The sequence below is a fragment of the Phytophthora cinnamomi genome (genome assembly GCF_018691715.1).
Source record: "Phytophthora cinnamomi strain GKB4 chromosome Unknown Contig50, whole genome shotgun sequence".
In the NCBI taxonomy this organism is placed as follows: Eukaryota; Oomycota; class Peronosporomycetes; order Peronosporales; family Peronosporaceae; genus Phytophthora; species Phytophthora cinnamomi.
Genome location: NW_027150983.1, coordinates 1214483 through 1228236, shown reverse-complemented (window position 1 = coordinate 1228236; position 13754 = coordinate 1214483).

The window sequence follows — 13754 nt, the reverse complement described above, 5'->3', positions numbered from 1 at the left end:
GCAAAGTTCCGAGTGTACGTGCTTGGGAGTAGACCATTTGTGGTCTACACCGACCATGCTTCACTGCGCATTGCAGTGAAGTCGCCACACATTTCACAAAGAATGGCGCGATGGCTCTCATTCTTTGCGGAGTATAACTTCCGGGTCGAATACAAACCCGGAAGATTGAACGTGGCGGCCGACGCGTTATCACGTCGGCCGGACTATGCAGAAGCTGTTGACGTCAATGCCATTGACGCCATGCGATCGAGCAAACCCACATCACCAAGCACCTTCGAGCGCGTGCACACCGCTTTCGTGTGCACACCGCTTTCGTGTGCACGAAGGACTGCTTCTTTATAATGCAGTCGACGACAACGCGGATCGCGTTGTCGTGCCGAATGACCATGACCTGCGACTCAGGATCATGTACGAATATCATGATGCCCCGACTGCGGGACATCTCGGACGTGAGAAGACATATGTCCTTCTCACGCGCGACTTCTACTGGCACCACCAGTATAAGTGGGTGCGCAAGTACATCCGTGCTTGCGAGGTATGCCAACGCGTAAAGCCTGCGCCATTCGCGCAGGCTCCACTGCAATCACTACCGACTCCGTCGGAGTGCTGGAAGTCCATGTCTTTGGACTTCATCTTTGGTCTTCCCCCGGACAGCGGAGGGAACACCGGTGTTGTGGTCTTTGTAGACCGTTTCAGCAAGATGGTACATCTTGCTGCGGTGCCAGCAGAGGTGACCGCGAAGCAGACGGCCCGTCTGCTCGTCGACATGGTGTTCAAACACCATGGCATGCCGTCCGACATCGTGTCGGACAGAGACCCGCGCTTCACAGCGCACCTGTGGCAAGAAGTGTTTACACTTCTTGGGAGCCAGCTTTCCATGTCGACTGCGGATCATCCGCAGACGGACGGTCAAACCGAGCGCGTGAATCGCGTGCTCGTCGACATTTTGAAGAGCTACGCTCACTCGTTCCAATACTGGAGCGAGTGCTTATCGATGGCAGAGTTTGCCATCAATAACTCAGTGCATGCCTCGACTGGGCATACACCGTTCTACGTGAATGCCATGCGGCATCCACGTCTACCGAGTTTACTCGGAGTGATGGCTCCCACTTTAAGTGGGGGAGGATCTACGACTGCAATACAGCAGCCGCAGAAAACCGCTGACACTTGCACAGTGTCAGCTGCAACAATGGACAAACCACATGAGTCTGCGCAGGGCGCGAACTCCCCAACATGGCCAACGACCACGGGTCTGCGCAGGGCGCAGACACCGCAAGAACCACGCAGAGGCCGGGCCTCTAGCGGAGAGCGAGCTGAATGACTTCAGCTCGGATGCAATCAGTTTCATCACCAAAAGACAAGCCGTGATTCGGTTTGTCCAAGACACAATAGCAGCTTCTGTTGATCAACAGAAGCTGAACGCAGACAATGCGGGCAGAGGCAACACAAATGAATTTAAAGTTGGTTCATTGGTTTTGTTAGCTACACAAAACCTGCCTAGACATGCAGTTTCGGATTTCGGAGCAAGCAAGCTTGCTCCGCGCTTCATCGGGCCGTTCACTGTGTTGGCACGGCACGGCAACGCATACACGCTAGACATACCGTCTAGCATGCGCCTCCATCCGACCTTTTACGTCGGACGGCTGAAGCCATACCGGCAGCACGAGCCATCTAGCTCGGCTGACCCGAAGCCTCGGCAGGAGCCGAAGCAGCAGCGGAGGACTTGGCCTCGGCGACGAGCAACCTCTCCTCCAGCGCGCGGACGCGCTGGAGCAACCCTTCATCTGGGTCCCCAGCTCGACCTGGATATTCGAGGCGGTCTGCGAGACCGCCGCGACTTGGGCCTTCTGGTTCGCCAGCTCCTGTTTTAGGGCGGCGAACTCAGCGCCCTGCAGACGCTCCACGACGGTCACCCGGTCGTGGAGAGGCGCATACTGATCAGCCCGGGGCTGATCATACCCGGGCGTGTTCCCACCCCGCCACCGCCGATCCGTGACGCCCGCGGCTCAACCCGCTGGATTGTTGAGCGGATTGTTGACCACAGTACCCCGAAAACGAACCCTCAAGGGGCTCGTTTTCGTATTCGTTGGAGAGGATTTCCTCCCCATCGAGATACATAGAGCCGCGGAACGTCTTGCTGGAGGACGTTCCGGAAATGGTGAGGGCGTACGAGGAGCAGTACGCACTGGCACAGCGGAAGTAGAGCGAGCGCTGCGATCATCGCCAGCGCCCGAACCCTCACGTGCTAAGAACTTAGCACGGAGCTCTTGAGACTTTCGGGCACACGGAACGACGTGTACCCGTTCAGGTCGCGGTCGCTCAAGCGGACCGCACCTGGAAGCACTTCGTGCACTGAAAGCCCTCGGGCACAGCGCACGGCACATTTGCCTCCTCAGCAGCAACATGAAGTTGCTCCAGCTTTCCACGCTTCGAGTACGTCTCGAAGCGATCACGCGCTTGCTTAATCCGATCACGGTAAGCACTCGGCCTCTTGTTGAAGTTCTCAACAAAGGCGTTCCAGCTTTGACAAAGTGCCTGCCATTCGGGCACTTTGCTGCGAGAAGAGGTCTTCTTGCTTTGAAACCATCGGAGCTCATGAAAGAGTCCGATGTAGTAATCGCGCCTTTGATGCGTTTCCGCATCAAAGTGCAGCTCGGCAGCCACAGCGTCATCTTTGATGGCGCTGCATACGTACAGCGGTACCTCATTCGGAGGTACCGAGTTCCCATACCGGTCCGTGATCTCGGATGCGGACGGCATCCACGGATCGCGCGCTACAGGTGCAGCGCGCGGAGAGCCTTGAGCTTTAACATCACGCGCTGCAGCAGCAGCGCGCGGAGTACTGAGAGCCCCAGCTGAAGCGAGTGGGGTATCACTCTCAGTACGCGAACGCTTCGAACTCGAAGCGTCCGATTCGTCCCCTTCACGCGGACGAACGTTCTTGGCGTGAGGGTCGAGCGACTCGCTCGACACTGAGTCTTTACGCTTTGAGGGCGAGTCCTCCTCGCCCTCCATGTCTTCATCGTCGTCGTCGAAGTCGACGACGTCACCGTACTTCGCCTTCTGGCGTTCGAAGTAGTCGTCGATGGAGAGATGACTCCCCATCGACTTTGCGGACTTCTTCTGAGGCGCGCTCATCGTTGAATGAGCGCGGATTTCTTCTCCAAACGCGGAGAATTGACGAATGGTCAATTCAGAGATTGACGTGCGGGGACCCCGCGCGTCTAACCTTAAGGGGGGGATGGTGTAACGGGGTTACACGTACAAGTGGCTGCAAGCCACTTGTGAATTTAACAGATAGGTTATCTGTTAAACGTTTTGGATACTTCCTCACATTGGTGTAAGACACACCGATGGATACATTGAAGTGGACCACCACAGTGAGTGGTCCACACATACCCAAAGATCCTATTGGTAGAAAGCAGCATCTTTCTACCAATCAGAGACATGCATATTAGCGGGGCTCTGACAGCCAGCCGCTGCCAACCCTTTCATAGATGATAAACAGTTTTTAGCAGATTTTAGAGGAAGATCAATTTACAAACAATACAGTTCTCATTTTACCTTAAACTAGCTACTTGGAGTCTTGTCTAAAGTTAACTTATATTTGTGTACTCAAATATAATTAACCTAAGTAATTACTAAGTACTTACGCTTCCTCATACACGTTGCGCAACGTGTAAGCTAAAGTAGTGAGTCAAGTTAGACCCACTACATTAATCGTCCTCCGCGACTCCGTCCTCCACCTCAGAATTGACCTTTCCTTCCTTTTCATCGTCTTCGTCAGCGCTGTGCCCCAAATACAGCTCCTGTTCATCTTCCATGACAGAGTCTAACTCTTCATTCTCCTGGTCAGACACATCATCTTCATTACTGTGCGCGACACTGTCTTCCGCATGCGCCTCCGCCCGATGTCTATCACTAGAGTAGAACACGGTGCTGCCCATACCAACACTATCTCCCCATGCGTCACACATGGCATCATAGCTTTGAGGCGGATGTAACGGGAGCTCTGTCCTATTTCCCGTGTCCTGCTGAACAACTCTGTATTCTGTCCCTTGCTTGTGCACGAGCTCGTGCTAGTTACAAAGCAAAACATTTAGATTAGTGATGCGGTTAGTAGTTACCGAACAATATATTTCCTTACCTTGACTTGCACTGCTCAGGTTTGACCTTAACTCCACTGATTCTAGAGGTTTCAGTTGCACGCAGCAACCAAGCTGCCTTTAGGTCGCGAGAACCCCTTCTGTAACGGGGTTACACGCACAAGTGGCTACAAGCCACTTGTGAATTTAACAGATAAGATATCTGTTAAAAGTTTTAGATACTTCCTCACCTTGGTGTAAGCCACACCAATGGATACATTGAAGTGGGCCACCACAATGAGTGGTCCACACCTATCCAAAGATCCTATTGGTAGAAAGCAGCATCTTTCTACCAATTAGAGACGTGCATATTGGCGGGGCTCTGACAGCCAGCCGCTGTCAATCCCTTTCATAGATGATAAACAGTTTTAGCAGATTTAGGAGGAAGATCAATTTACAAACAATACAGTTCTCATTTTACCTTAAATTAGCTACTTGGAGTCTTTTCTGATTTAAATTATATTTGTGTATTCAAATATAATTAACTCAAGTAATTACTAAGTACTTACGCTTCCTCATACACGTAGCGCGACGTGTAAGCTAAAGTAGTGAGTCAAGTTAGACCCACTACACCTGGTAGCACTTTGAAGTCCGTCCAACGACCGACTGCTTGACGTTCGTACGAGGTGTACGAACGCGGAGCCGAGAACCACATGAGCACGGAGGTGCCCATGGAGAGCTCCAACACGCCTGCAACGCATGTTGCACGCGCCGACTGCCCCCACCTGTCTGACCCAGAGTGGGAAGCCCTCCAACGACTGTCAACAGTCATTGAGGAGGCGGCGATAGCTACGATGCTACGTACGCTATCGCCGACAGAGCAACATGGTGTTGCTCTAGGATTCATCATGAAGGAGCAGAGTGATGCTGCTTCCTCAGTGACGGCGTCGTCAGGGACGACACCGCGTGCTCAATCATTGAAAATGAGCGTAAGCAATTACGTGGGAAGAGAGGGCGAGCCTCTCCTCCGATGGCTTGTCGAGCTCGACACAGCCATAGCGGCTCGATGCATCGTCGACCCGCTGTCGAAGGTCGCGTTCGCCATGTCCTGCCTTGGCGGACGCGCAAGGTTTTGGACGTATGGACGCCGACTCTCCGATCCTACGTGCTTCAGCACGTACGAAGTGTTCAAAGAGGAGCTCAAACAAGCGTTTGAGCCCCCGTAAAACGAGTTCCGGTCGAGGGCGGAGTTCCTCGACCTTCAGCAGGGTAAGCATGACGTCCATGCTTACGCGCAGCGCGCACGATACTTGGTCTCAAATATCGTGACTAACCCGATTGACGAGGCGACCAAGGTCGTCACGTTCATGAAAGGACTTAGAGATGGGCCCGTGAAGACCTATCTCTTCCGAGAGTACCCGGGTACTCTCGAAGCTGCAATCACCCTTGCCATGCAAGAAGAGTTTAGCCTGCGGCAGGCTAAACTCCATGTAAATGTACCGAGGCCGCAACCGCGCCCGGTAGCGAGGACGGGAGGTCCAGAACCAATGGACCTCTCGAACGCAACAATTGCTGGTTACCAGCAGCAGATAGGCAACGTGCGATGCTTCCGTTGCGGAAGGATCGGTCACTTTGCACGGGAGTGCACAGCTCCCATGCCCTCTGGAGGTGGCCGTCGTGGCATCGCCGCGGACCAAAAAAAAACGCGGACACCCAGTAGGCGCGGGGCGCCCTACTGGTAATGCAGTCACGCATGCCGACATCGGGCACGCGACACCGAGGACTGCAGCCCCCAGTGAGACCAGCGCTCGCTGCAAGAAACAAGATGACAGGCCGAACCTAGTCATCCTGAAGGTATACTCGAAGAGAGCGAGTGACTCTCTTCGAGCTTGGTAGATTCAGGCGCGTCGAACAACTTTGTTCGACTACGAAGCCTGCCGAGACTTGACTTCGAGGAGGTAAATGTACCTCGAAGTCTTCTGGAAGCGCGACTGGCAACAGGTGCCATCGTGACGACCGATAAGCGCGTCGTGAACGTGCGCTTCTCGTACAAACAACGAATATTTGTCGAACACTTTATCGTCCTAGGCCTGGACGATAAGTTCGACGTGGTAATGGGCATGATCCGGTAATAGACTAGAAGAAGCGCACGCTCGTGCGCTTCGGCCGCGACAGCGGAACAGAGAGCGATGGCCCTGTTACCGCAGCGCACGCACCAGCAGGTGCGCGCGGCTTACCAGTCGAGACAGCGCTTAATGCTGCTGTCCCGGAGTGCCCAGGAAGTGCGCGAGGGCGCGTTCAAGTGAGACCAACGTCGGCAATGCTGCTGACGTCAGAAGAAAAAGATGGGTTGGTTCCGGGAACCAACACCCACGTTCAAGTGTGTAAGGGACAGTCCCTGACCCGAAGAGGTCAGGTCGACGACGACGCGTCGGCTCCGGGAGCCGACGCACCCTCGGTCATGAGGGGCTCCGCCAATGAATGGTGTCGAGGTGACGAAGGCGTGTCAACTCCGGTAGTTGACGCTGCAAACAGTGCGGACGGTTGTGAATGTACCGCACTGACGCAATTTGCATGCTGTCGTGCAGCCGGGCTGCACGACGAAGCGCCATGCGATCAAGCCGGGCTTGATATCGCGCGCCCGCAGACAGGGTCCGCAGGCGAACAACTGTCCACGGCTGGGCCTGGACCAGAAGAACCACCGTGCGGAGCCGAGCGCCGCACAACAAGAAGACGGCGCATGCGAAGAACGCTGCGCAAGTCTCGGTCCGGGACCAAGATGCCACGAGAACCGTCTGTTGGGCAGACTGAGGCGGTGACGCCGGACGTCGAGGCGCTAAGCGTCTTGACGCGCACCGATACTGGATTCCAGTGTCGCGAAACGTAACTCGCTGATCCTCCGACGACGGCGTCGGAGTTGACTTCGCTTCCAGTCATGAGCTGGAAGCGCTTCACACGCGACTTGCACGATGGACGCATCGAGCAGGTCTGCGTTCTTTCGAACAGCGAAAGAACGGAGAGCGAGAGCGAAGAGCTGAGACAACTCTTCATGGGAAGTACCACTGAGAGTGAAGACACTCTCAGTGCGAAGACGAAGCGAGAGCGCTTCGAGGAACAAGGCTGGGACTCGCTGAAGTCGAGTCCCTATTACGAATTGTTGAGGGAGTACAAAGACGTACTCCCAGAAGAGATTCCTGCGGAGCTTCCGCAGGATAAAGGCATTCAGCACGAGATTGATCTCGTGCCGGGCACGAAGTACTGTGTCACGCGGCAGTGGCCACTGCCGCGAGAGCAAGTAAAAGCAATCGACGACTTCTTTGAAAGTCGTCGCAAAGCAGGACAAGTGCGGGAATCAAAGTCCCCGCACAGTGCTCCGACGTTCTGTGTCAAGAAGCCACAGGGCGGATGGCGCATCGTTCATGTCTACAACAAGCTGAACGATGCGACGGTACCGGCGCAGACGCCGATATCACGAAATGATGTTATCATCGATTCGATGGCCGGGAGCACCGTTTACAGTGCTATCGACTTGCGAGACGGATTCTATCAGATCCTAATGCGTGAGAGCGATATTCCTCTCACGGCAGTGAGCACGCCAAGCGGCATGCTCTGGGAATGGCTGGTAATGCCGCAGGGGCTTAAGAACGCCCCTGCGACCTTGAACAGGTGCATGACGCACTTGTTGCGCTCGGTGCGCGACTTCGCACCGAGCTACGTCGACGATGTGTTCATCCACAGCCGGGCTGTGGACGAAAAGACCGACGTAGAGATGCATCGGGTGCATCTCCGGAAGCTACTTGAACTTATGCGAAAGCATACGCTCTACGCGAACCTGAAGAAGTGTATCTTCGGGGCGAGCGAGATACCCGTCCTCGGGTGTCTCGTAGGGAAGAATGGTGTTCGCCCTGACCCGGAAAAGGTCAGAGTGATTAATGAATGACCAACGCTTCAAGTGTCAAGGAACTGAGGCAGTTCCTTGGCTTGGCCACGTACTTGTGCAAGTACGTGGAGGATTACGCGGGCAAGATCCGCCCGCTGTCACAGCTTCTTAAGAAGGAAGCTGTGTGGAATTGGACAACCGATTGCCAAAAGGCATTCGATGCAGTCAAGCGGGGCTTGACTGAGGCACCGATCTTGGCAGTGGCTGACCAAGATCGTCCATTTCACGTCGTATGCGACGCATCCGACTTCGCGATCGGATGCGCGTTGATGCAGCACGATCACGAGGGCCGTGATCGTGTCGTCTACTACCAATCGCGTCAGCTGCAGCCAGCTGAGCGCAACTATCCGGTGCATGACAAGGAACTCCTTGCCATGAAATACGCACTCGCAAAATTCCGAGTGTATTTGCTTGGAAGTAGACCGTTTGTGGTCTACACCGACCATGCATCACTGCGCACTGCAGTGAAGTCACCACACATATCACAAAGAATAGCGAGATGGCTCTCATTCTTTGCGGAGTATAGCTTCCGGGTCGAATACAAACCCGGAAGATTGAATGTAGTGGCCGACGCGTTATCACGTCGGCCGGGTTACGCAGAAACTGCTGACGTCAATGCCATTGACGCCATGCGATCGAGCAAATCCACATCGTCTCTGTTGGACGACGTGAAGGCCGCGTATGCGCACGACGCGGACACGAAACTCTTGCTGGCCTATGACACAGCGCCTTGTCTGACAAGTCCCGTCAGAAACTGCCCAAGCACCTTCGTGCGTGTGCACACCGCTTTCGGGTGCACGACGGACTGCTTCTTTATAATGCAGTCGACGACAACGCGGACCGCGTTGTCGTGCCAAATGACCATGCCCTGCGACTCAGGATCATGTACGAGTATCATGATACCCCGTCTGCGGGACATCTCGGACGTGAGAAGACATACGTCCTTCTCACGCGCGACTTCTACTGACACCACCAGTATAAGTGGGTGCGCAAGTACATCCGTGCTTGCGAGGTATGCCAACGCGTAAAGCCTGCGCCATTCGCGCAGGCTCCGTTACAATCACCACCGACTCCGTCGGAGTGTTGGAAGTTCATGTCTTTGGACTTCATGTTTGGTCTTCCCCCGGATAGCGGATGGAACACCGGTGTTGTGGTCTTCGTCGACTGCTTCAGCAAGATGGTACATCTTGCTGCGGTGCCGGCAGAGGTGACCGCGAAGCAGACGGCCCGTCTGTTCGTCGACATGGTGTTCAAACACCATGGCATGCCGACCGACATCGTGTCGGACAGAGACCCGCACTTCGCAGCGCACCTGTGGCAAGAAGTGTTTACACTTCTTGGGAGCCAACTTTCAATGTCGACTGCGGATCATCCGCAGACGGACGGTCAAACCGAGCGCGTGAATCGCGTGCTCGTCGACATTTTGAAGAGCTACGCTCATTCGTTCCAATACTGGAGCGAGTGCTTATCGATGGCAGAGTTTGCCATCAACAACTCAGCGCATGCCTCGACCGGGCATACACCGTTCTACGTGAATGCCATGCGGCATCCACGTCTACCGAGTTTACTCGGAGTGATGGCTCCCACTTTAAGTGGGGGAGGATCTACGACTGCAATACAGCAGCCGCAGAAAACCACTGACACTTGCACAGTGTCAGCTGCAACAATGGACAAACCACATGAGTCTGCGCAGGGCGCAGACTCCTCCACCAACAAGGACAACGACCACGGGTCTGCGCAGGGCGCAGACACCGCAAAGAACCACGCAGAGGCCGGGCCTCTAGCGGAGAGCGAGCTGAATGACTTCAGCTCGAATGCTATCAATTTCATCACCAAAAGACAAACCGTAATTCGGTTTGTCCAAGACGCAATAGCAGCTTCTGTTGACCAACAGAAGCTGAACGCAGACAATGTGGGCAGAGGCAACACAAATGAATTCAAGGTTAGTTCATTGGTTTTGCTAGCTACGCAAAACCTGCCTAAACATGCAGTTTCGGATTTCGGAGCAAGCTTGCTTGCTCCGCGCTTTATCGGACCGTTCTCTGTGTTGGCACGGCACGGCAACGCTTACACACTAGACATACCGTCTAGCATGCGCCTCCATTCGACCTTTTACGTCGGACGGCTGAAGCCATACCTGCAGCACGAGCCATCTAGCTCGGCTTACCCGAAGCCTCGGCAGAAGCGGAAGCCTTGGCCTCGGCAACGAGCAGCCTCTCCTCCAGCGCGCGGACGCGCTGGAGCAACCCCTTCATCTGGGTCCCCAGCTCGACCTGGATATTCGAGGCGGTCTGCGAGACCGCCCTTCTGGTTCGCCAGCTCCTGCTTCAGAGCGGTGAACTCAGCGCCCTGCAAACGCACCACGGCGGTCACCCGGTCGTGGAGAGGCGCATACTGATCAGCCCGGGGCGGATCATGCCCGGGGCGTGTTCCCACCCCCGCCACCGCCGATCCGTGACGCCCGCGGCTCAACCCGCTGGATTGTTGAGCGGATTGTTGACCATAGTATCCCGAAAACGAACCCTCAAGGGGCTCGTTTTCGTATTCGTTGGAGAGGATTTCCTCCCCATCAAGATACATGGGAGCCGCGGAACGTCTTGCTGGAGGACGTTCCAGAAATGGTGAGGGTGTACGAGGAGCAGTACGCGCTGGCGCAGCGGAAGTAGTGCGAGCGCTGCGATCATCGCTAGCGCCCGAACCCTCACGTGCTAAGAATTTAGCACGGAGCTCTTTAAGACTCTCGGGCACACGGAACGACGTGTACCCGTTCAGGTCGCGGTCGCTCAAGCGGACCGCGCCTGGGAAACACTTCGCGCACTGAAAGCCCTCGGGCACAGCGCACGGCACATTAGCCTCCTCAGCAGCAACATGAAGTTGTTCCAACTTTCCACGCTTCGAGTACGTCTCGAAGCGATCACGCGCTTGCTTAATCCGATCACGGTAAGCACTCGGCTTCTTGTTGAAGTTCTCAACAAAAGCATTCCAACTTTGACAAAGTGCCTGCCACTCGGGCACTTTGCTGCGAGAAGATGTCTTCTTGCTTTGAAACCATCGGAGCTCATGGAAGAGTCCGATGTAATAATCGCGCCTTTGATGCGTTTCCGCATCAAAGTGCAGCTCGGCAGCCACAGCGTCATCTTTGATGGCGCTGCATACGTATAACGGCACCTCATTCGGAGGTACCGAGTTCCCATACCGGTCCGTGATCTCGGACGCGGACGGCATCCACGGATCGCGCTCTGCAGGCGCAGCGTGCGGAGAGCCTTAAGCTCTGAAATCACGCGCTGCAGCAGCAGCGCGCGGAGAACTGAGAGCCCAGCGGAAGCGAGTGGGGTATCGCTCTCAGTTCGCGAACGCTACGAATTCGAAGCGTCCGATTCGTCCCCTTCACGCGGGCGAATGTTCTTGGCATGAGGGTCGGGCGACTCGCTCGACACCGAGTCTTTGCGCTTTGAGGGCGAGTCCTCCTCATCCTCCATATCTTCATCGTCGTCGTCGAGGTCGACGACGTCGCCATACTTCGCCTTTTGGCGCTCGAAGTAGTCGTCGATGGAGAGATGACTCTCCACCGACTTTGAAGTCTTCTTCTCTTGAGGCGCGCTCATCGTTGAATGAGCGCGGGTTTCTTCTCCAAACGCGGAGAATTGACGAATGGTCAATTCAGAGATTGACGTGCGGGGACACCGCGCGTCTAACCTAAGGGGGGATGGTGTAACGGGGTTACACGCACAAGTGGCTGCAAGTCATTTGTGGTTTTAACAGATAAAATATCTGTTAGAAGTTTTAGATACTTCCTCACCTTGGTGTAAGCCACACCAATGGATACATTGAAGTGGGCCACCACAATGAGTGGTCCACACCTACCCAAAGATCCTATTGGCAGAAAGCAGCATCTTTCTACCAATCAGAGACATGTGTATTAGCGGGCCAGCCGCTGCCAACCCCTTTCATAGATGATAAACAGTTTTAGCAGATTTAGGAGGAAGATCAATTCACAAACAATACAGTTCTCATTTTACCTAAACTAAGTCACTTGGAGTCTTTATTTGATTTATATTATACTTGTGTACTCAAGTATAATTAACTCAAGTAATTACTAAGTATTTACGCTTCCTCATACACGTAGCGCTACGTGTAAGCTAAAGTAGTGAGTCAAGTTAGACCCACTACAATATTTCTTTCGCTTCTTTCTGTCTCCGTTTACGTGAGGGCGGCCTATAGTTCTGTTTGCTGTGCCCGATTCTAAGAAATGTGGCATCGGCCGTTGTTTTATTTGTAGCAGGTCAAGAATAGACGCAGCCCAGAGAATAAGTAACAATACCATGTGATAAATTTCCCTCGTTCTGATTGGCCATCTTGGAGGCAACCTTTAGCAGTAAACGATGCCTGGGACTACGACGATACGGTGCTACCAGAATTATAACATTTTGGTTTGTACCTTTTCTCGTTTTAATTATAGATATTGTCAATTTGACCATGACATGGTATTGTCACACTACTGTACGGCCTTACATTTCCTCGGCTCTGCCACTGCTCAAGAATCGACGAATATCCACCAACTCGCCTGACAACGGATATCTATAGCATAACAGAACTCATAATTCGTGCCCCAGTCGAATCAAAACTGTATGATCGTATCTGCAAGAAAAAGACCACCCAAAAAATTAGGTTGCATCTGGTTACCGAATAGCGGGCTAAGGGAAAACGAATAGCTTTAGGAAGCTTAGCTTGCCGTAGACTGCTTGGCGAAGTCTGTGTTGGATTGACCGCGAAGCGGATTGAGGGTGGACTGGGTGTCCTAGCAGGGTTGTCGCCTTAACAAGGTTAATGCCTCATCCAACACGAGAACGTGAGCGCCTCGTAAGGGCTACTGTTATTCTACAGCGGCAACTATTCTAACGAATATTGTGTCTTTTATTGTAGACATACCACTGTAGCTTATTGGGAATGCACCTTGCCGGTGGATGGAGGTTCGATTCCTCCCAGTGGTCTCTGTCAGGCGCGGCGCGGCTCGACGGGGGATCGCGGGTGGTGCAGCGTGGCGGCAGGAGCAACGTAGCGCGCGAAGCACGACAGCGGAGATGCACCAAAAGGCGCGGCACGAAACGGTGGGAATCCAAAGGGCGTGGTGTGACGTGGTGAAGCAAAAATTATATTGGTGAAGTGATGCCTGAAGGGGCGTCTACTTTAGAGGCAAAGCTAATCAAAACTGTCATTCCACGACTTCCTCCTCTACTTCTTCCTCTCTTTTGATGTCTCTGTGAGGATCAATTGCTTGTATTGGTGCATAGTGTTGCCGGAGAAGGCGCATTAGTGCGCACCAATTTGGCTCGGCTGTTAGTCGCTCCTCGTCCCCCTTTGGCATCACTTGCACCAGTGTTCATTTCTTGAAGCCACCGAGATTCGTAGAAGTGGTTAATGAAGCCCACGCGGTCTTAATCCAGTTAATGACGTCTGGCCATGAGGGGCAGCCATCTTGAACAGCGAACCTCGACTCGCTGGTCGAACTTGAGCCAGAAGAAACTCGATCCATTGCTTGCGAAGGTGCTCCTTAACAGGTCGGTTCCAAGCCACATAGGCTGGCTGGCACGCGTACGTGTAGCCTGGAGGGACCTTCATGAGCTCGACGTTGAGTAGCCTAGTACGAATTTATACATCATGGCGCCAATGCCCCGAAAAGGCATCCCACAAGAGCAACACAGTCTCATGCATGTTTTCTCTGCGACCAA